This window comes from Ceratotherium simum, chromosome 5 (genome assembly GCF_057802395.1).
Source record: "Ceratotherium simum simum isolate JZ-2026a chromosome 5, ASM5780239v1, whole genome shotgun sequence".
NCBI lineage: Eukaryota > Metazoa > Chordata > Mammalia > Perissodactyla > Rhinocerotidae > Ceratotherium > Ceratotherium simum.
In genome coordinates, this window is record NC_141904.1 from 43,509,353 (window position 1) to 43,532,748 (window position 23,396).

Consider the following 23,396-nt stretch of genomic DNA (forward strand, 5'->3'; position numbering starts at 1 on the left):
TCTGTTTTCGGCTCCTCTTCCCACCCGTGTATGCTGACCCCAGCCTGCCTCACTGAAGTTGACACTCATCCACTTTCAGACACTCACACAAGGCCTTTTCAGGTGTATTAGAACTTGCTGAAAGTTGGGAGAGATAGAAGGACAACACGGCAGTCAATACTAGCAACTTAAAAGTGAATCCCTCAGGGGCCAACCTGGTGGCATATCGGTTAAGTTAGCGCATTCTGCTTGGGCGGCCCTGGGTTCACCAATTGGGCTCCTGGGCGTGGACCTACTCACTGCTCATCAAAGCCATGCTGAGGCGGCATCTCATACTGAAGAGCTACAACTCTATAACTATGCTACACAACTATGTACTGGGGCTTTGGGGAGAAAAAAAGAAAAAGAGGAAGATTGGCAGCAGATGTTAGCACAGGGCCAATCTTCCTCAAAAAAAAAAAAAAAAGTGAATCCTATAGTACCATGGTTCCCCAACTGTGCACCAAGACATCCCGGGGTGCTGCAGCAAACTCACAATGGTGCTGTAGGATATTTTAAATTTTCAAAGCAAGCAAAGCAATATCCGATATCCGTCGAGCACTGCAAGTTACTAGCTTGAAGTAGTTCACTGCTTCAACAGTAGATTGCGCTACGTTCCTTTCAATGGTATCTTATCTTTGTGAATCTTGGATGTTTAGGGTTGCTGAGATAAAAAGCAAATACCTAGTGAAAATCAACATGGAACAGGGAATGAAGATGAGGGTGTCTAATTTGATTCCAGAGTTTCAGAAGTGCACACACTCAAGGTGCACACATTTGATTGGTAAATCATTGTGGTTATTTAACAATAAAATCAAATAATTTTCATTTTATTTTTTTTATTTTTTTTTCCGAAAATGATTTTTAATAATAATATATTATATAATTATAAAATGCAATATAAATTATAATTATATAATATTTAGATAATGTTACCTAAGTATATGACCAATTTGTTTTTTATTTTGTTTTTTTTTTTGTTTGTTTATTGCAGTAACATTGGTTTATAACATTGTAAAAATTTCAGGTGTACATCATTGTACTTCTATTTCTGCATGGACTACATCAAATTCACCACCAAAATACTAATTACAACCCATCACCACACACATGTACCAAATTATCCCTTTCACCCTCCTCCCTCCCCCCTTCCCCTCTGGTAACCACCAATCCAATCTCTGTCCCTATGTTTGTTTATTGTTGTTATTATCTACTACTTAATGAAGGAAATCATACGGTATTTGACCTTCTCCCTCTGACTTATTTCACTTTGTATTATACCCTCAATGTCCATCCATGTTGTCACAAATGGCTGGATTTCGTCGTTTCTTATGGCTGAGTAGTATTCCATTGTGTATATATACCACATCTTCTTTATCCATTCGTCCCTTGATGGGCACTTAGGTTGCTTCCAAGTCTTGGCTATCGTGAATAAGGCTGCAATGAACACAGGGGTGCATGTACCTTTGCAAATTGGTGTTTTCAAGTTCTTTGGATAAACACCCAACAGTGGAATAGCTGGATCATATGGTAGTTCTATCGTTGATTTTTTGAGGAATCTCCATACTGTTTTCCATAGTGGCTGCACCAGTTTGCACTCCCACCAGCAGTGTATGAGAGTTCCCTTCTCTCCACATCCTCTCCAACACATGTTGTTTCCTGTCTTGTTAATTATAGCCATTCTGACGGGCGTGAGGTGATATCTCATTGTAGTTTTGATTTGCATTTCCCTGATAGTTAGTGATTTTGAACATCTTTTCATGTGTCTGTTGGCCATCTGTATATCTTCTTTGGAGAAATGTCTGTTCAGGTCTTTTGCCCATTTTTTAATTGGGTTGGTAGTTTTTTTGTTGTTGAGATGCATGAGTTCTTTATATATTTTGGAGATTAAGCCCTTATCAGAAGTATGGTTTGCAAATATCTTCTCCCAATTGTTAGGTTGTCTTTTTGTTTTGTTGATGGTTTCCTTTGCTGTACAGAAGCTTTTTAGTTTGATGTAGTCCCATTTGTTTATTTTTTCTATTGTTTCTCTTGCCCGGTCAGATGTGGTGTTTGAAAAGATGTTGCTAAGACCGATGTCGAAGAGCGTACTGCCTATGTTTTCTTCTAGAAGTTTCACAGTTTCAGGTCTTACATTCAAGTCTTTAATCCATTTGGAGTTAATTTTTGTGTATGGTGTAAGGTAAGGATCTACTTTCATTTTTTTGCATATGGCTATCCAGTTTTCCCAACACCATTTGTTGAAGAGACTTTCTTTTCCCCATTGTATGTTCTTGGCTCCTTTGTCAAAGATTAGCTGTCCATAGATGTGTGGGTTTATTTCTGGGCTTTCAATTCTATTCCATTGATCTGTGTGTCTGTTTTTGTGCCAGTACCATGCTGTTTTGGTTACTATAGCTTTGTAGTATATTTTGAAATCAGGGAGTGTGATGCCTCCAGCTTTCTTCTTTTTTCTCAGGATTCCTTTAGCTATTCGGGGTCTTTTGTTGTTCCATATAAATTTTAGGATTCTTTGTTCTATTTCTGTGAAAAATGTTGTTGGAACTTTGATAGGGATTGCATTGAATCTATAGATGGCTTTAGGAAGTATGGACATCTTAACTATGTTAATTCTTCCAATCCAAGAGCACGGAATATCTTTCCATTTCTTTGTGTCTTCTTCAATTTCTTTCAGAAATATTTTATAGTTTTCGATGTACAGATCTTTCACCTCTTTGGTTAAGTTTATTCCTAGGTATTTTATTCTTTTGTTGCAATTGTAAATGGGATGGTATTCTTAATTTCTCTTTCTGCTACTTCATTGTTAGTGTACAGAAATGCAACTGATTTTTGTATGTTGATTTTGTATCCTGCAACTTTCCCATATTCGTTTATTACTTCTAAAAGTTTTCTGGTGGATTCTTTAGGGTTTTCTATATATAAAATCATGTCATCTGCAAATAGTGACAGTTTCACTTCTTCCTTTCCAATTTGGATCCCTTTTATTTCTTTCTCTTGCCTGATTGCTCTGGCTAGGACTTCCAATACTATGTTAAATAGGAGTGGTGAGAGTGGGCATCCTTGTCTGGTTCCTGTTCTTAGAGGGATAGCTTTCAGTTTTTCACCATTGAGGATGATATTAGCTGTGGGTTTCTCATATATGGTCTTTATTATGTTGAGATACTTTCCTTCTATACCCATTTTATTCAGAGTTTTTCTCATAAATGGATGCTGTATCTTGTCAAATGCTTTCTCTGCATCTATTGGGATGATCATGTGATTTTTGTTCTTCATTTTATTAATGTGGTGTATTACGTTGATTGATTTGCGAATGTTAAACCATCCCTGCATCCCTGGAATAAATCCCACTTGATCATGGTGTATAATCATTTTAACATATTGTTGTATGCGATTTGCTAGTATTTTATTGAGGACTTTTGCATCGATGTTCATCAGTGATATTGGCCTGTAATTTTCTTTTTTTGTGTTGTCCTTGTCTGGTTTTGGTATCAGGGTAATGTCAGCTTCGTAGAAAGAGTTAGGGAGCTTCCCCCCCCCTCCTCAATTTTTTGGAAGAGTTTGAGAAGGATAGGTATTAAGTCTTCTTTGAATGTTTGGTAGAATTCACCAGGGAAGCCGTCTGGTCCTGGACTTTTATTTTTGGGGAGGTTTTTGATTACTGTTTCGATCTCCTTACTGGTGATTGGTCTATTCAAATTCTCTACTTCTTCTTGATCCAGTTTTGGAAGGTTGTATGATTCTAAGAATTTATCCATTTCTTCCAGATTGTCGAATTGGTTGGCATATAGCTTTTCATAGTATTCTCTTATAATCTTTTGTATTTCTGAGGTGTCTGTTGTAACCTCTCCTCTTTCATTTCTGATTTTACTTATTTGTGCCTTCTCTCTTTTTTTCTTGGTGAGTCTAGCTAAAGGTTTGTCTATTTTGTTGATCTTTTCAAAGAACCAGCTCTTGGTTTTATTAATTTTTTCTATTGTTTTTTTGGTCTCTATTTCATTAATTTCTGCTCTGATTTTTATTATTTCCCTTCTTCTACTGATTTTGGGCTTTGTTTGTTCTTCTTTTTCCAGTTCCTTTAGGTGCATTGTTAGATTGTTTATTTGAGATTTTTCTTGTTTGTTGAGATAGGCCTGTGTCGCTATAAACTTCCCTCTTAGAACCGCTTTTGCTGTATCCCATAAATTCTGGCATGTCGTATTTTCATTTTCATTTGTCTCCAGGTATTTTTTGATTTCTTCTTTGATTTCTTCGTTAACCCAGTCGTTGTTCAGTAGCATTTTGTTTAATCTCCATGTATTTGTGGCTTTTCTGATTTTCTTCCTATAGTTGATTTCTAGTTTCATACCGTTGTGGTCAGAAAAGATGCTTGGTATTATTTCAATCTTCTTAAATTTATGGAGACTTGTTTTGTGGCCTAGTATGTGATCAATCCTGGAGAATGTTCCATGTGCATTTGAAAAGAACGTGTATTCTTCGGTTTTTGGATGGAATGCTCTGTATATATCTACTAGGTCCATCTGTTCTAGTGTGTCGTTTAAGGCCAATGTTTCCTTATTGATCTTCTGTTTGGATGATCTATCCGTTGGTGTAAGTGGAGTGTTAAAGTCCCCTACTATTATTGTGTTACTGTCTATTTCTGTTTTTATGTCTGTTAATAATTGCTTTATAGATTTAGGTGCACCTACATTGGGTGCGTAGATATTTACAAGTGTTATATCCTCTTGTTGGATTGTTCCCTTGATCATTATGTAATGCCCTTCTTTGTCTCTTTTTACAGTTTTTGTTTGAAAGTCTATTTTGTCTGATATGAGTACTGCTACCCCAGCTTTCTTTTCATTGCCATTTGCGTGGAGTATCTTTTTCCATCTCTTCACTTTCAGTTTGTGAGTGTCTTTAGGTCTGAAGTGTGTCTCTTGTATGCAGCATATATATGGGTCTTGTTTTTTTATCCATTCAGCCACCCTATGCCTTTTAATTGGAGCATTTAGTCCATTGACGTTTAAAGTAGCTATTGATAAGTATGTACTTACTGCCATTTTTTAACTTTTTTTTTTTTTCTCAGTGTTTTAGTAGTCCTTCTCTGTTCCTTTCTTCTTCTATACAGAATTGATGGTCACTTTAGTTTGACCTCTGTCTGAAAGCTGTGCTCTTTAACTCCCCTCCTCCCTCCTTTTATGTTTTTGATATCATATCCAACCTCTTTTTTGTGCATTTGTATCCATTACGTTCTAATCATGGAAATAGATAATTTTTCCTATTTGTGGTCTTCTCTTTTCCCCTTAAATCAGTCCCTTTAACATTTGTTGTAACACTGGTTTCTTGGTGACGAACTCCTTTAATTTTTGCTTATCTGAGAAAATTTTGATCTCTCCTTCCATTTTGAATGATAACCTTGCTGGGTAGAGTATTCTTGGCTGTAAGTTTTTTCCTTTTAGCACTTTAAATATATCGTGCCATTCTCTTCTAGCCTGTAAGGTTTCTGCTGAGAAGTCAGCTGATAGCCGTATGGGGTTTCCTTTGTATGTAACTTGACATTCTCTTGCGGCTTTTAGGATTCTCTCTTTAATTCTGGACATTTTGATTATGATGTGTCTTGGTGTGGGCCTCTTTGGGTTTATCTTGTTTGGGGCTCTCTGTGCCTCCTGTACCTGGATGTCTGTTTCCTTCCTTAGGTTAGGGAAGTTTTCATCTATTATTTCTTGAAATAGATTCTCTGCCCCCTTGTCTAGATCTACTCCTTCCGGGACACCTATAACACTGATATTAGTGTGCTTGATGTCGTCCCAGAGGTCCCTTAGACTGTCCTCACTCTTTTTAATTCTTTTCTCTTTTACCTGTTCACCTTGGGTAATTTCTTCTAGTCTTTCTTCCAGCTCACAGATCCATTCTTCTGTATCCTCTACTCTGCTTTTGAGTCCCTCTAATGAATTTTTCATTTCCAGTATTGTATTCTTCATTTCTGATTGGTTCTTTTTTATATCTTCCATTTCTTTGTTGACATTCTCACTGAGTTCATCTATTCTTCTCCCCAGATCAGTGAGCATCCTTAACACTCTTAGTTTGAACTCTCTGTCGGGTAGGTTGCTCATTTCTGTTTCACTTAGTTCCTTTTCTGGGGTTTTGTCCTGTTCCCTTACTTGGAATGTATTCTTTTGCCTCCTCATTTTGCCTCTTTCCCTGTGCTTGTGTCTACGTATTAGGTAGGTCAGCTACGTCTCCTGCTCTTGGATAGGTGACCTTATGTAAGTGATGCCTTAGGAGGCTTCCAGTGTGCTTCCCTCAGTTCTCAATGTTCCAGGGGTGGCCCCTATGTGGGCTACATGTGTCCTTCTATTGTGGCCTGTTAGCTCTCCCTATAGGGGCCCAGGGAGGCTGAGTTATGCTCCTGGCCAGCTGTTGTAATGCTCAGCTGCTTGTAGTTGTTGTGGGCCCTTCAGTCTCTTTATCAGGTGTGGGGAGCCCCAGCACAGTTGGCTGTAAGTTCTAATACCACATTTGTGTTGCAGTATTTCTTTTAAGTGAGTAGGCCCCCAGTGTGGCAGGTTGTTAGTCTCAGGGCCTTACAATTGCTGTAAACCTCTAGCCTATTAGGTCTCTTGTCAGCTCTCTGAGGATTGTAGCTGGGTGGGGCTGCCCTCAGGCACAGGAGCACCCAATTGTTTCAGGCTTTGGAAGGTGGGGCAAACCTCCTATGTGGGTCTTTGAGAAGCACAAGTCTTCTGCAGCTGACAAGCCCTGTTGCCCACAGGCCCACACACACAGTCAACACAGTCCTGCCCCGTGTGAGCGCCCCGACCTCCCCAAGCGGACCCAGTCTCTCCACGGCGGGAGCCCCACACACTCCGCCACCACCCCACACTCTCCACCCGCTCCTTGTGCACACCCTGCCCTGCTCAAGTCGGCTCAGTTGCCAGGCTGCAGAGAATCCAGTCACCAATCTATGCAGGCCCACACGTTGCCTGAGGGCTTGTTGTTGGGTGGGGCCAGTCTCTAGGGTGGGCTGCCTGCCTTGGCTGAGCTGGATTAAATTGGTGCTCTAGCGGGTGGAGCAGACCCTGGGCTAGCAGGTCTCAGGGAGAACTCCAATGGCGTCTGTGTCAGCACGCTCACACCAGGCCACAACAATGGCCGCCGCCAATGTCCCAGTCCCTGGAGAGGTCTCACCCCTCACCGAGATGTACTCAGGGCCTATTAGGTGAGTCTCTTGTCACCGAAGCACTGTGCACCTTTCTTTCTGGTGATTTTAGGATGCTTTCTGGAACGGGTGAGTTTGTGCGCGGGCCCTCTAAGAGCCAGTTTTAGTTTCTTTGTGAACCGGGTTTTCTGGGGGTGCTACCCAATGCTTTAGTAGCAGGCAAAGTCAGATATTATGCCGCTGGTGTCGATTGTGCTGGGTCCACAAAATGCCCACAGCGGGGGCGCTCCCCGGCTCAGGACCCCGCGCCTCCAGGGAGGGTGCGTACCTGTGAGCTGCTCCCGGCGGCTGTGAAGCTGGCGGCTTGTGAAGGCGGAGTTTTTCCTCTCCGGAAGGGAGTCTCTGCCTCTTCTTCCCCAGTGAGGATTGTCCGTTGTTGCAGGAGTTCCTCTTATCCAGTTTTCAGTTCTGTCTCAGGGGTAATTTTTCTTTTTTTTTTTAAAGATTTTATTTATTTTATTTTTTCCCCCCAAAGCCCCAGTAGATAGTTGTATGTCATAGCTGCACATCCTTCTAGTTGCTGTATGTGGGACTCGGCCTCAGGATGGCCGGAGAAGTGGTGCCTCGATGCGCACCCGGGATCCGAACCCAGGCCACCAGCATTGCAGCGCGCGCACTTAACCACCAAGCCACAGGGCCGGCCCTCAGGGGTAATTTTTCCACGAGTAGTTGTAAATTGGCTGTGTCCACGGGAGGAGGTGAGTTCAGAGTCTGCCTAAGCCGCCATCTTGACTCCTCCCCCAATATTTTTCATTTTAAATTTGTATTAATTTTTCAAACTGCTACTAAGTTGTTAGGACATATTAAGCCTTTTCGGCTTACGACTTAATAAAAGAACTGTTAGGTATTTCTTTTGGCTTTGGGGCGCCACGAAAAAATTACAGAGACACTAAGAGTGCTGTGACCCCACAAAGTTTGGGAACTGCTGTTGGGGAAGTTAACACTGTTGAAAAAAGTCGCTGGGCCATTTCTGCCATCTTAGGCTCCAGCTCCTCAAGGGGCTCAGCATTTTATTCTCTCCTCTGCTGTCTCTATTTTCCAACTTCTGATTATTTCCGGTGCAGAATACTTTAGTCATCTCTTTCCCCCACCTCCTCCCAGATCATGTCCTCAGGGTGTTCCCTTCCATCCTCCAGCAATTTATCGAGGTATTTCGTACATGAAGACAACTTCCTCCCTAAAAGAAATTATTTTACCAGTAGATTAAAAAAAATTTTTTTTTTACTCTTTTAATATAAATTGTTGTGATATGAGAGTAGAGACCTTGCATCACGAGAGCATGAGGCACTCAGGAATAGGGAGAAAGAAAGGCCAACTCAGACACAAAATTGGTGATTACAAGGAGAGAAAGGGCCTAAGAAAAGGTGCCTGCTTCACAGTTCCATCCTGACCACAGGCCGTGTAGCCAAACACGTTTAAATCTGTCCAGGGTCCAAACACGGATCATGGATCACAGACACAATCTCTTTCCTAACTCTACAAACTTTAAATTTTGCCTAACCTCAAAAGGCAGGATTGTGTATCATCTTGGTGCTTTATTTCCTCCTGTAATTAAATATACTGGTATAAGCTGTGGGAGCAAAACCTGGTATTTCACCCAGCAGATATGTCAGTTTTCTCAAACAATTTCTCCAAAATTAATGAAATTTTTCATAGTTACCATCTTTGGGCTTTGAGCATACACACCAACCACTCCTTTCGTTCTTTATCCTTTATTCCATTCTTATTTAAGAAGAACATTATACAACTTTGCCAATCTTGTTGGGGGACAGGTGGGAGAAAACCAATTCTTATGAGAGCAGATCTGACCTGACATTTATGAAGGCTCTGCTTGCATGGTTTTCTCTGAAGTCCGATTAATGAAAATATCCGTGTTCTCTCCATCTTCGACTTGCTGAAGCAATGTACTCTTCCGTATCCATCATTGTCTAACGGCTGACAGAATGAAAAACACACAAAATCATTCCTTATTGTAGTAGAAATCTCTCACCTAAATGGATTTCTTGTAGTTACTCTGACACATCTCTGGCCATACGTCTCCTTTAAAATGGGATCCACATTCTGCTCTACATTGCAAGAACCACCTCTTCCCATGTTTCTTTGCACTAATTTGCATTAATCCTCATGGCAAATCCTCTGTACTGCTTACAACACTATGAGAAGGCCATTTACATAGGCTCAAGGCATAGATGTAAGGAATGAGGAGGAACGTGGAATTCTTGGGGCTTCGGTTGGGAATGTCTGCTTGGAATTATTTATTGTTCATCCATCTGAAGAACCCAAGGTCTCCCGAAATTTCCGGTGTAGAGTCTGTGTTTCATTTTCTGATGTGTTCAAGATCTCAATCTGATCTCAACTAAGCATTTTAAAAAATGACTCCTACTGTTCCAGGCACTGGACTAAGGGCTTATGGTAGCTGGTCTCCAGATATGGCCGCCATCAGTTCCTTCCCATTCTGCATGCACATGTTGACTCTCACTTGAAGAGATGGAGCTTATTTCCCTTTCCTTTGAATCTGGGCTGGCCCTTTGGGTGGCTTTGACCAGTGCAATGCAGTGGCAATGACACTGTGTCAGTTCTAGGCCTAACATTTAGGAGGTCTGGCAGCTTCTGCTGCTTCTCTCTTTTGGGAGCCAGTTGCCAAATAAAAAGTACAACTACTCTGAGACTACCATGCTGTAGGAAAGCCCAAGTTACCAAATGGAGAGGCCACAGAGAGACAGAGAGAGAGAGCTGCTTGGATGGCCCCCAGCTGTTCCAGCCATCCCAAGTGAGGTGTGAGACATGTGAGCAAAGAAGCCATCTTGGATATTCCAGCTCAAGAGACATCACATGGAGCAGGAGAACCACCAGCTGAGGCCAGCCCAGATTGCAGAATTGTGAGAAATCATAAACTGTTGTTTTAAGTCACTAAATTTTGGGATGGTGTGTAGTGTTGTAGCAGATAACTGAAACAGTGCTTAATATGTGTTATTTAATAAATGTAACAACCAACCCCCTGAGGTGCAATCTGCTCCCCTCACTTCACGAATGAGAAATGGAGGTTTTGAGGATTACATGATCTGCCCAGTGTCACACAGCTAGTAAATGGCTGAGCAGGCCCATGATCCCAGGCCTGCTTGATTCCAAAGTCTCATAACTTAGCAAAAATATGTTCGTGCTTCTCCACAGAGAATGAAAACTCCCATGTACATGGTACGTGATAGGGGTGTCCTCTGTTCAAAGGAAATCTGTTAACATGCTTGGATTAACAGATGCTTATGGCTCCCGACTACCCCTTCCTTTCACGTGTCCCTAAAAGAAACCCCCATGTCAGGCTTTTTGTGAAGATGGGTAGTGGCCATGTGAACCATGTCTGGGAATGGCAGCTGCTGACAGGGACACAGAGGACAAGAGGACAGCTGGGGAAGGAAGTGGCGTTTGTTGAATAGCTACCATGTGCTGCTTGTTGTACATGACTGGCTGGTTTAACCCTTAGGCAATCTAATCAGAATGGCACAATTGTCTCTGCTTCACAGATGAGAAAACTGAGACACAGAGAGGTTAGGGAACTTGCCCAAAGTCACAAGGGAGGAAACATCGAAGATAGGATTTTACTGCAAGGCTGTCCAGCTCCTAAGTCTGCAGTCTTTCTGAGCTAATTAAAACCAAAGACCTGAGGTTTGTATCATATTTACAACTTTGAGATTTTTAATGGAAGAGGTGAGGGAGTTTTCAGTTTTTGCCTTTTATTTTTCAACGTCCTGGTTTTGCCAAAGCCGAAAGCCAGCCTGCGGGTAAAAACAGAGGAAAAGCAACATGTTTCAAAGAAAGACAAATGAGAACTAATTGAAATACAAATCTATTCAGGAAAGCAAAACAAAACAGAAAAACCCTTGGTGCGGCCCTTGACGTAAGCAGGCGTTGGAAGGAACACTGCAGAGGGGCTGACACTGGCCAGGAGCCTGATACTAGCAGCAAGGTCCTGAGGCCTCGTGTTCACACACAGTCCATTTCTCTCTATAAAACACCTGTAGCAGAGACTGCTATTTGCTAGAGTGGGTTTCCAAGGAACTTTAAAATGTTTTGAGAAGTCAAAACAATCTCTAAAAGTTGCCCTTGACACATTATGGCTCCTCCAAGGTGCAGCAGCCAAGACGCCCGAGTCCGCCAGAGCAGCCAGGGCCCTATAGAGTGGCTTGTAGTTTCTGTCCACTTAGAGGAAGGTTTTCCCTGCGTCCTGGGACTTTGTCTGCCTTTGTGAAGGTATACACACACACATACACAGGCATGCATACACACACACACACAACACACACACTCACACCCTACAGGCCTCACCGTGTGCTGCCTCCATCAGTAAGCCAAGCACTGTCCCAGTTTCCTCCGGGTTTCCTAGCTACTTGGGAGTCAGCCTGGATAGCCGGTGCGTGCTCTCTCTCAGAATAGAGGCTGTGGGGACCAGCTGAGTGTTGTCTGTGTTCCTTGTAGTCTGCCCTGTCTGTTCCTGCATTCCATTTCCTCCTGCCTGTGTCCCTAGCCCACAAGGGATGCAGGCATCTTTGGAATGCTCCCTCTTACTCAGACCCACAGCAGGTGCAGAGGCTCTGGAAGTCTGTGCTACCTCGGTGGGCTTGCCTTGGGAGGGGAAGCGTGACCAGCCACCCATGGGATGTGTCTGTCCTTGCCCCTCAGCGTGCCCCTCTCTGGTCTCTAGTTTCCTCTCACTACAACCAGGAGGCTACAGCAGAGTTCTTAAGAGGCCCTCCCTCCTCTGACATGCTAAGACCAGAGAATCAGCAGTCTGCCATGTTGGGGAGGACCATCCTTTCCCTCCAGGTCTTAAAGGCTCAGCCCTGCCACTTCCCTGTGGGGAGCCCTCCTCAGAGTCCTCCTGGGAGGAGCAATGCATGGGTGTGTCTGTGAGCTTATGTGGACTTTGGTCCCCATATATAGGACTTTCTGGCTATTTACACATTAGGAGATAAGCAGACATGTATGTGCGGCTGGCTTAGTAATTAGACACCTGGCTAGTCCCCTCTTTTTTTGCCAAGTAATTGTAGCATCTGGTTCACCCAAGAATGACTCTCCTATTAAAAAGTAGAGGAGAGGAAAGGAAGACCTTGTTAACCCACCCAGGTGTGCTGGGAGAGCTGCTAGAGAAGCAGGAGAATTAACAGTCTCATTTTTTAATTTTGTTTAAAGCAAAGCAGCAATGAGCACCATTCCTGCCACCCCTCACCCCATCTCATAAATGCTTCTGGAAGCTTTGGACAACTGGAGCTTATGAGAAACTGACTGAAAATATTTTCGGATCTATGAAGTCATCTGTCATTCCACCAGGAAGATTGGATCCAGGGCTCCTGGCTCCATGACCATATATAATACCATATCTTGCTTGTTCCTCTGCACACTGAGCTGTAAGATGGTGTTTATTGTCCTCTCCACAGCTGCCTGAAAATGATCTGTGAAACTGTCTGAAGAGGTTCTTTGGTCATCACTGCAAAGCAAGGCTCAGGCTATGGCTGAGCAGGCAAGCACATGTTCCCAGATAAACAAGATTATAATGTATAGAAGAGAGGACGTAGGATCAGGGATTGGGAGAGTAACTTGGTCAAGTCGTGTAATCTTTCGGAGCCTCAGTTTTCTCATCTGAAAAATGGGAATAGAAATATATATTTTTTTTCCTAGCCTATCTCACAGAGTTATTTTAGGGCTCATATAAGGTAGACAAAAACAATGTATGGGTTTGAATCACTATAGAAATATGAGATGCCATTATTTGGCCCAGTTATACTACAAGGAGAATTCTCAGGATAAACATGGAGGAGAGCCTGTCTTGATTGGGTCAGCTCAGAGTTACTCTTTTAAGGACTCTGGTCTTTCTGATCTTTCCTGAGGTCTAGGTTAATTATTTTCTTCATCCATAGGGAGGGGAAATATACACCTAGGAAGGCTCATAAAATCCCTAGCCCTAGGTCTATAAGAGGCAGAGCAAGGTCATCTGGGAGCTCTGGCTGCTTTGGAGTGGTCCGCAGATGGCAGTTTTGGTGGTTTCATCTCCATTAAGGAGGAAGACACTTGTGTGCCAATTGCTCATCTCATGCTCAAAGTTATTCTTCTTTTATGCCAACGTATGATAGGTATTTGTTGAATTGATTTGATGAGACTCTAAAGAAAGCAATACAAAATAAAATGCCATTGGGAAAAGATGATCGTTAAGTGACCAAGTTTTAGACAAAGACCAAGTGCAGGATGTCAGCTCTGTCCACCCAGCTGAGGAGTTTCACAAGGAGCTCATGAATCCTTGAAAGCAGAACTACCTCGGACAAAAGTGTACAGGAGTCAAGACATTTCAGAGTTGGAAGTGTCTTTAGGGATTCTCTTTCTTCAACTCTCATTTCACAAATAAGGAAAATAAGAGGAAAGGATTTGGCCAGAGTGACCCAGAAGATGAAAAGTGGAGCTGAGACTTAAACCCAGGTCCCTCATATCCATTATAAACCCTACCATAACTTCATCAAAAAGTGGCCAAATTTCCAAGCCTATATTCGCAGTTCTTGGTCCAGAACACAAGCTATGGCTGATTCATTGAGGCTCAGTCACAACCTCTTATCCAACCAGATCCCAGGGTCTGGCAGGGCAGACTGTTGAGACATCTAAGGCACTGGAAATATATTACAAGGCTGGTAGTGAACAGAAAAGCCCAAGAGGATGCAACATATGTCCTGGACAGGAAGTAGAAGGGTAGGGTATCCAGATAAAGGGTGAATGAATAGCAAGGTGTCTTGGCAGGAGGCTGAATGGGAAGAAAATGGGAAGACAGGAGGGTATCAGCAAGGTAGCACAGGATGGGTAAGAACAAGAAAGTTCCTGTAGGGACTAAGCCAGGTGGGAGAAAGAAAGCCAAAGCAAAGCTGATAGAAGTAAACATCAGCCTGGTTCCAAAAAAAAAAAAAAAACCAAAGGGATGTCCCTACTACAAGGAATGGAGTACAAGACCAGCACAAGTCTTTGGTGGGTAGAACAGAGCACCTGGCCTGGAAGCCCATTAATTATCTTAGGATCCAGAAAAGATTGGTATCAGAGTTTGGAAGTGGTAGTAAGTAGCTCCAATCATGGAGACTAAAAGACTGCAGGAGGTGAGAAGGCAGAAGGGTCTCGTTCTTCTGTGAATTGTATGCAGAACATATTTCATCCAGAGGGAAAGGAAAGGAAACAAAAGACAGAGGAGTTGATGCATAAAAGTTTCTAAAACATTCTTTTCCAAAACACAAAATTCTCTTAAAATTGAGAAATAGTAGCAAAAAGATCTAAGGGCTGGGGCCCTTTTTTATTGGAGTGACATTGCTCAGATAGTCCTACAGTGGACAACAAGGAAGGGAAGGCAGAGCTCTCTAGACATAGCCCTGGATGGCATCTGGAAGGAAACCAAAGCCACTAGGTCTCCTCCCACTCCGATCTTTAGCATACTTTTGAAAATATATCATGTAGTTAAATGTCCTATTCTCATAAAGATTTGAGCCTTGAAATCTTTGACTTTATTCTCAGCTGGATCTGAGCCTAGGGTGACCATCGCTTAAGTGATTCCATGCCTTGGGGAGCCTAAGTTGAGGCTTTCATGTTCAAAGGACATGGTCCATTGAAGACTTGGAATATGGACTTGCTCTGATCTTCATAGTCTTCAGTTCTCACAGCCCAAGCAAAGCTGACTTTAAAAAGATGACTGTATTATCTTCCTCTCTTCCCCCCTACCTCATATTATCAACTGTTCAAGGGAAGAGGAAGCTAATGCAATATGGCAGTGGAGGAGCTGTGGCTGCACTAGCAGAGTTTAACTCTTGGGCTTTCATAGCCTTTCTTTCCAACAGGCAAACGTCTCCTAAGATACTCTTTTGTCATGAAAAGCAAACCATGTTAGCTGAACTTTTCAGCTGGACTTTGAGGGTTGGACTTGGGATAAAAGAAAAAAGATTTTGAAATCTATATCCAGCCAGCATAGTCTGAAATTCCAAATTTGCACAAATTCAGAGGAAGGTACAAATTCTTTCCTTTCATTGGGAGAATAATGGAGGTGTTACTAACCATTGTCCCAGCTTAAGACATCAAGATGGGCTAGTTTAGAACCTATTCTAACATTTGGAGGAGTCAAATTGGGCAAGGGGTATGTCTGCACCACTGATGACTGGCATAATGCTGCAGGGTAGGGAGAAGGCAAACACATAGCGATGGTTAGGCAATAAATTTAATCAGCTCTGCTGGTTAGTTTATGATAAGACTGTGCAAGTCTAGTGGGTGCTAAAAGATACAGTTGGTGCTAGGGCAGCCCAGGAGGTTCTGGGTAGGCATAACTAGAATAGACTCTTGACGTTCACTCCCAGGGGAAGTGGAGCAGTACTCCCCGTGGGAGAAAATGTGACGGAGACATGAGAAGACTGAAGACTGAGCACCCACTATGTGTTAACTATTGTGCTAGGCAAAGGCAAGTAGCAGATACAGTGTTTCACTTAGACATCCCATCTATGAACTAAGTAATGTTGTTTCCTAGTTTACAGAAATGGAAACTAGTAGCTTAGAGAGTTAAAAGACCTGTTAGAGCTGTGTGTCTCTCCAGCCCTGAAGACCCAGAGCTCTGGGCTGGAGTTCCCAACCAGAAGTGTCTACAGGAACCTACCTCGCTCTGGGAAACCGCACACACATGCCAACCTTTATCTGTCCAATCAAGAATGCTGCTTTAACTTGGACAGAGAGTGAACAGCTTCCTGTCAGCACCCAAAACTGTACCCTGCAGGAACAGCTGGCATAATTGGCCCAACTGGCCTGCACTGTGAGATGCCTTCTTCTAGGCTCTTGAGGAGAACTCTCCTTGCCGCTGTCTCTCAATGCCTGACTTGGCTCTGCAATGTTGAGACATTTGAGATTCAGCTCTCCTCTGTCTCCAGCCTAGCGGGGTTCTGTGCTCACCTCCCAAAGCCCACATCTTTCCATGACCTCAGGAGTAGCCTAGGTATTTGCCTTTAGGGCTGCTCCTTCCCTCTTTCTATGTTGTCTTACATTTCAATGCAACCCCTGCATCCCCTCCCAGCAAATGGGACCTCTCACTTGTGGGCGGCAATATATGCTGGGCCTTGTTAACTTGGCTCCTGCACACGGGACACCCTGGCTTGCTGGTGGGCACAAGCTGGGCTGATGGAACAAAGACACTAATGAGCATGATCAGGAACCATTGAAGCAGAAGGGGAGGTAATGGGGTTGAAAAGTGGTGAAAGCAGGTTGGGCCAAACCACAGACAGTGTGAAAGGCCAGATGGGCAATTTAGATATTCAGCTGGAGGATTTTAGCAAAGATGTGATGGTATTAGTGTTTCATGATCAGGCTGGAAGCTGCACTAAGGCCAGATGGAAGAGGAAGAAACTGGAGGTGTGAGAATGATGAAGAAATTCACATAGCAATCCAAGAATGAGACCATGTGGATCAGAACTAAGGTTTTTATACAAGGAGTGGAGAGGAATAGATGCAGGCAAAAATCTCAAGAATAACCCAAAGCACTTGGCTTTTGACTGTGTAATAAGGAAAAGGGATTTCTCATAGTAATACATCTAATTAAAATATTTCACATCTTCAAAGAAGCATCACCTAGTGCAAAGCCACTTCTACCTTCAGGCAAGGCCTCACTCAAGTCATCCCAGACGGAACTTTTTATTCTGAATGTTCTCCCAACTCTGGCGAGAGTTTCAATGTCTCACAGCCACTGGTAGCAGATATCCTGATATTTTTCCTGTACAATGGAAGCATCTTCACTTCCTCTTGGCTACAATGCTGATGCATGAGGACTGCACATCACTTAGACAGGGTTCTTTAGGCCATTGGAGGTTATGGATCCCCACCAGCACCACCCTTGGGCAGCTTATAGTCATTGGATGACTGACACAGTTACAAAAGTCCAGGCCCTTTGCCTCCAGGTGGGACCAATTCTGTGGTTCAGTTCACACTCCAGAGTTTCCCGTGGGATCAGGCTAAAGCAGACTCCAGATGAGACTATATCTCTGATTAGTTCTGCCTTCTGCCCTCTCCTGCTTCCTTTACTCTTCCCTTCCTGAGAGCTTTCCCCCAATAAGTCACTTGCACAAGAATTCCCATCTCAGGCTCTGCATCTAAGGAACCTGAATTAAGACACTTGGGATTCAAGATGGGTTAATTCGTAAGAACTGAATCCACACTATAAGTGAAGCATGTACAGTTTACTAAATAGAAAAATATAGCCATAACCATAAAAGTGTGGAAAACAGAACCCATGCCAAGTAGTTCAATCAAGGGAATTTTTAAAAGGGACCTAGTTACAGAAGTTTTGGAAGAGCTGAAAATGGGACAGAGATGCAAATTAAAGATTAGAAAGATGTAACCACCCTTAGGGCTAGAGGGACAAAGGGCAGAGATGGTGTCACCAGAACCTAGGAGCCAAGGCTGCCTAGTGGAGCTGAACCTTGGAGTTGGAAACATGGGGGAAGCTGCCCAATGGGAGCTGGTACCATACAGAAATATGGTCACACGTGCTCTCAGTTTCCCATTGGTTCTTCCTATTTGCTGAACTTAACAGGAAGCCAGTGGACAAGGGAGCTTTTAGGCAGTTGATGCCACATAGAGTAGCCACATAGAGTAGAACAGGAGAAGGGCAGAGAACAGATCTAGGCCAAATAGGCAAATGATCAGCACAATATAGGGGGAAAACTACAAGTAACACACATAATTTTCTATGGTGAGTTACATGTCACCTTCCCATCCTTTCTCCATAAGCCATTAGGGAAGCCATCAGTAGAGAGAGACTGGGAAAAGTCTCTGGGCTATTTCTCTTCTCTTCTCTTGCCTTCATATACATGTATCAGCTTTGGATCCTTTTCTGTGGCTCATGCTAGTTGATCCTTGGCTGATTGATCCTCGGCTGGTCACTTCCTGTAGCCTGCTTATTGATATACTAAGTGAGTAGAGTTCTACAGTCTCTTTTCTCAGACTTTTCACTCGAGAATTTTCAGTAGAGCATCTTCATCAATTCAGTTTCTATATTTTTTGCCATCATTGATCCTATTTGGCACTGCACTATTCAGTGCAAAGTTTTGGAGTGGGGACTCACCTCTAATTTTCTAAATAGGATTGCAAAGAGCTCAGAACACCACCTGCCCTCTGCATTATTGTGGTCAAATGGATTGATAGACCTCCCAGGCTTTAGTGGGAAGGGGACATCCTCTATCTAATCTTGGTGCTGGTGGAAGAAGTGTCTCCTTCTCCACTCATTGCTTTCAGAAATGCTCTGTGGATGACTCCTTGTGTCAGTATCCATTCTACTGTTCCCCGCCCCCTCACTAAGCTGTTGTGTTTTCTGTCTTCACCCTTTCATGTGTGGGTTGTATGAGTGGAAATTAATGGATTAATCACCAAGTGTAAGCCTCAAGACCCTTTTACACAAGCTGGCAAAGCAATTCATGCCCTACCTTTTAGCTGAGTTGTCTCCCTATGTATGGGTCCGATGGCCCAGCTCTTCCTATGTCCTCAGCACAAGGCAGAGCCCAGGAGATACCCTTCATTTCCTGGGCCCCAGGGATGATTTTGCACCTGATTCAGTAGCTGCCTTGCTGTAGGCTCTCTGAGGTGGTGTCTTGCATCAAGGGATGTGAATGTCTGTGCCAAGTTCTCAAACAAAGGTCCTTTAGGGACAGCAAACATTTTACATGAGCCTCATAGATTTCTTGGTTGGCTTTCATTCAACACATTGTCTTCATTCAACACATATTTATTGAGCATCTACTCTGGGCTTAGCCCTGGGGATGTGGTGATGACTGTAGGCAAACAAAGGACAGAGAGGGTGGCTTTATTTGACTGATCTGCTCCGCAACACTAGCAAGGCACTAAAATCAGAGTGCTCAATAAATATTTTCATTCATTCTTTCAAAAACTTCCTAGTTGAGAGAGTACTATGGGCTAGGCACTATGCTAGGCACACATAAATGATTAACATGGTAGGTAGTATTATTTGTCTATGATTGTTCCATTCCTGTTCTTTGTGTGGTGGTGTTTACTTCCCCTCCCCATTGGCTCTGAGCCTGGATGTGGGATTTGCCATGGTCAATGGAATGTGAGCAGAGGGGACAGGGTGCCAATACGGAGCTGAGGCCTTAAAAGGCATCATACACTGTTTCTTCCCCATCTTAGGGTTTCTAACCTTCACCATAGGAATAGCCTTCTCCACGAAGCTGTTGGGCCTGCAGGTTGGGTCCTGAGACAATAAAATAGGCAACTTGAAGCATGGAGCCTGGAGCTGATGGAGCCCACCTCAGTTGCAGCTGAACCACAGACTCTTGAGTGACAGATAAATGCTTATTGAAATCCACTGAGATTTGGGGCTTGTTTGTTACACAGAAATATTGCAATACAAACCTAGCTATTAAGGCACCTCTCCAAGCTTTGCTTGTTTTCCATCTATAAAATGGGAACAAGAGTACCTACTTCTTGCCAGGAGCAAGGAGCTCCTGGCTCTGTGGGTTTCAAAGGAAATAACATACATAAAATACTAAGTACAGTGCCTAGCATATTTAGAAAGTGCTCATAAATGGTGGCTTTCTCGTCATCACTAGTATTAATACAACTACAAGATTTATCCTTTGGGTCCTTTTCAGTGACTCTGATATTCACACTCTGCAGTGGGTTCTAGATTAATCTATGGCTGTGGTTTTATAAAGCCAGAGCTTACATGATGCCTTAATCAACTGGCTCAGATCACAATTGCTCTCTGAGCTGACAACGTTTTAACTCGAATTTCCTTTAATATATCAAGTAAAGACTGTGTGAATTGCAGGTGCTAAAATCCATTACCAGCTCATTTGGTCTGAAATTTGTGGGCCAAGGGAATACACTACCACAATCCCTCCACATCATTAAAGAGTTGGTTTTGTCAAGAACATCAGGTGAGAAGAGTAATTTAACGAGAAAAATAATAGGCTTCCAAATGAAAATTCAAGTTTTGAGAATTAGGTCATCCTAAATGGAACTCAGAAACCTGATCCTAAAAATAGACTAATTCTATGCAGGGTAAGAGATGAAGTGCTTGGGTCTGTGTGAAGCAGAAAGGTAGACGTGAGAGCCTTGCCTAAAACCAGTATCCTCAAATGTCCCACACTCATGAAATGGTTTGTTGGTTAATTTATGTGTCAACTTGGCTGGACCACAGTGCCCAGATATTTGGTCAAATATTATTCTGGATGTTTCTGTGAACGTATTTTTTCGATGAGATTAACATTTAAATCGGTGGACACTGAGAAAAGCAGATTTCACTCCATAATGTGAGTGGTCCTCATCTAATCAGTTGAAGGCCTTAACTTAAGAACAAAGATTGACCTTCTCAAGCAAGAAAATTCTGCCAGCCCAACCACCTTTGGACTGGAACCACAACTCTTCCCCGGGTCTCCAGCCTGCTGGTATACCCTGAACACTTTGGATTTAACAAGCTTCCACAATCACGTGAGCCAATTCCTTAAAATAAATCTTTCTCTCTCTATATATACACATCCTGTTGGTTCTGCTTCTCTGGCGAATGCTACCACAAACAGTGAACTAAGGAAAGTCTAATCATTATCAAAGGAAAGTGACTAACAAGCTTGAATCTCTCTCAACTCTCCTCTGAATGGAAAAGATTCTCCTTGGAGAATTTGCATCCCAGGGTTGCCTCATATAGATTTCAGGTTCAAATTTATCTCAGGAAACTCCAAACCTAGAAATTAATAAAAAGTGATCCTTGGTAAACACTATCTCTGGGGCATCTGGAAAGAAGCAGAACTAAAACCCTTTGGGAGAGATTCCTCTCACCCCAACCTGTCTTTGCAGGACACCACAGATACAGCCCACCCAACATGAGCTACAATTTTCAAATTATAAAACACATGCTGAAACAAAACTCCATGAGCCAGAGTCAGGAGACTCAGACTCACCTACAGAAGATTTAGACTCCTACAGACTTTGGATAATAAAAGTATTAAATAGAGACAGTATAATATAGAGGTTAATTCACTGTAAAATGTTGGGTAAGTTCCTTAATCTCTATGTCTCAGTTTCCTTTTCTCTCAATGGATCCCTGAAATCTGCATTTTCACAAGATCCCTAAGGGTTCTAATGCATACTCCATCTTGAGATCCACTGCCTGGTCATACTGGACCAGGAGCATCATAGGACATCAGATATTCTCTTGTCTTCAGGAGGGAGGGTCATCCATTCCATTGCCTGCCCCGCCCTCCTCTCACCCTCTACACAGGTAGGAACACTTTCTCCCTGAGCAGAAGAAGCAATAGAGACTCTGTGTGGTGCTTTTACTATATGCACAATGCCACGAGGAAAGATGCCATTAGGTTTGATTGGAAACCTTGGTTATCAGCCATCTCTGCGTGAAGATAAGCAAAGGAGGTGAGCCACTGGATCAAGGGCACAAGTGGCCTTAGAGCCAAGTTACAGGAAGAGGACCAGTTAGCCACCACTGCTGCTCAGCACTGCAGGGACATGACTAAATTATGTTGCCACAGTAAGGTGCCAGGAGCTGCAAGAAGGTGACAAATTCAGGTACAAAACCGAGGACAGCATGGTAGGAATAAAAGGATCAAAACTGAAAGTCTCCCGTGTAAGGCCTGATCCTGCAACAAATCATGGAGGAGCAGTGGAGGAGGGCACACCCAGGTGTTTCAGATTAAAAATAACCTGGTTATTTCTCTTAAGGAAGATGATGGGAAAACTGTCCCCACGTATGCAAGTTGATGGGCCCATTGGGTGGTGGAAGGGATGAGGAGCATTTTCTTAGAAGGTGGGTCTGACGATGGACTCCCCAGGGATTGTAGCAGGAAGGTCGAGTCTGAGTTGGAGGAAGATGGAGACAGCCACAAGAAATGGGTGGGTTAGGAAGCCAGGCAGGCAGAGACTTTCCCACAGCTTCAGTTAACACCTGCATGATGATGTTTGAGCCTAACAACACACACAGGGACGGCCCAGAGGTGGACAAGAGACAGAATAATGAGGAAATCACGCCCTGGGAGACAAAGCACAAAGGAGGTGAGCAATTCTCCTAGGGGCCAGGCTAATGCACACACCCAAGGAAGCCAGAGAGTCCCTCCCACAGTGGTGGGCGGTGTGTCTACCTAATGAAAGGAAGTCTGTCCTAGGGACACTGAGATGCACAAACAGATTGCTGGCAGAGAAAATGTAGCAGGAACCAATTCAACCTGGTTTTACATGTTGACAACTGTTTCCCCTCCCTTTTGTTTGTCCCGTTAGTGGGACACAATCCACTCTGGAAGTGGAGGGCACTTCTCACTCACCAGGACTGAACGCAAATATCTCATCACTTGCTGGCAGACTTTGAAGAGTAAGCCCTCCCTGCCCTCAAGGACAGGGAAACCAGTTTCTTGGTTGCTAAATGTTTGAGCTTTGGGTTTTAATGAGCCAAATTCAATTATGAAAGAAAAGAAAATAGGGCTTTTGTATGGAAGAAACAAGAGTTAGTCAGAACCCAAAGGAAGACTGTGGGAATAGGAGTAAGCAAGCGTCCTGGATGGGACCTGGAAGCAAGCTGGGGATATGCCCTCTGAACACCTAGAGAACAGAGGGGATAGAGCCCAAGACCCCCAGTTTGTGATAGTGGTTATGTCTTTACTTTGAAGACATTGCAGAATTAGTCTGAAAATCCCCAGACACTAGTTTTATACCAGAAGAAGGCACCTCGTTAGCTATTCTGGGACATATGGCATGGCCATGACACTAGGGGAGACAATCTGTTCTTCCATAGCAGGTTGCTGACAACATCTACCCCCAACCTAGAACGTGCAGGCTTGTCTGGAGGAGGGCATCCAGACAAATAACAGATATCAAACCCACTCGTAACTTGACCTCTTCAAAGGAAACAGCCCAGCAAAACAACATCCAATCCCGTGAAACAAGAAAAACCCAAGTAGAGCCCATCAATATGCAAACCACCTTAGGCCTTTGGCACTTGCTGTTCCCTCTGCATAGGACATGTGGCTCCCTTTCTCATTTTATTCAACTGTCTGCTGAAACATCACCTCCTCAGAGAGGCCTTACAGGGCCACCCTATCTGAAATAGCATGACACTCAACTTTTTCTAACTCTACTTGAGTTTTCTTCATAGCAGATATTATTTCTGGCACAATTCTGTATA

General features: G+C 43.2%; 1 long non-coding RNA gene across 1 annotated transcript in view; it reads left to right on the forward strand.

Moving 5' to 3' along the window:
• The first annotated feature begins 7,104 nt into the window (after positions 1–7,104).
• The window catches only part of LOC147917018 (uncharacterized), a 29,428-nt gene continuing 13,136 nt past the window's right edge, over positions 7,105–23,396 (forward strand). Inside the window, exon 1 of the long non-coding RNA XR_015552360.1 lies at positions 7,105–7,213. This is a non-coding gene — a long non-coding RNA (uncharacterized LOC147917018). The remainder of the gene's footprint in view (positions 7,214–23,396) is intronic.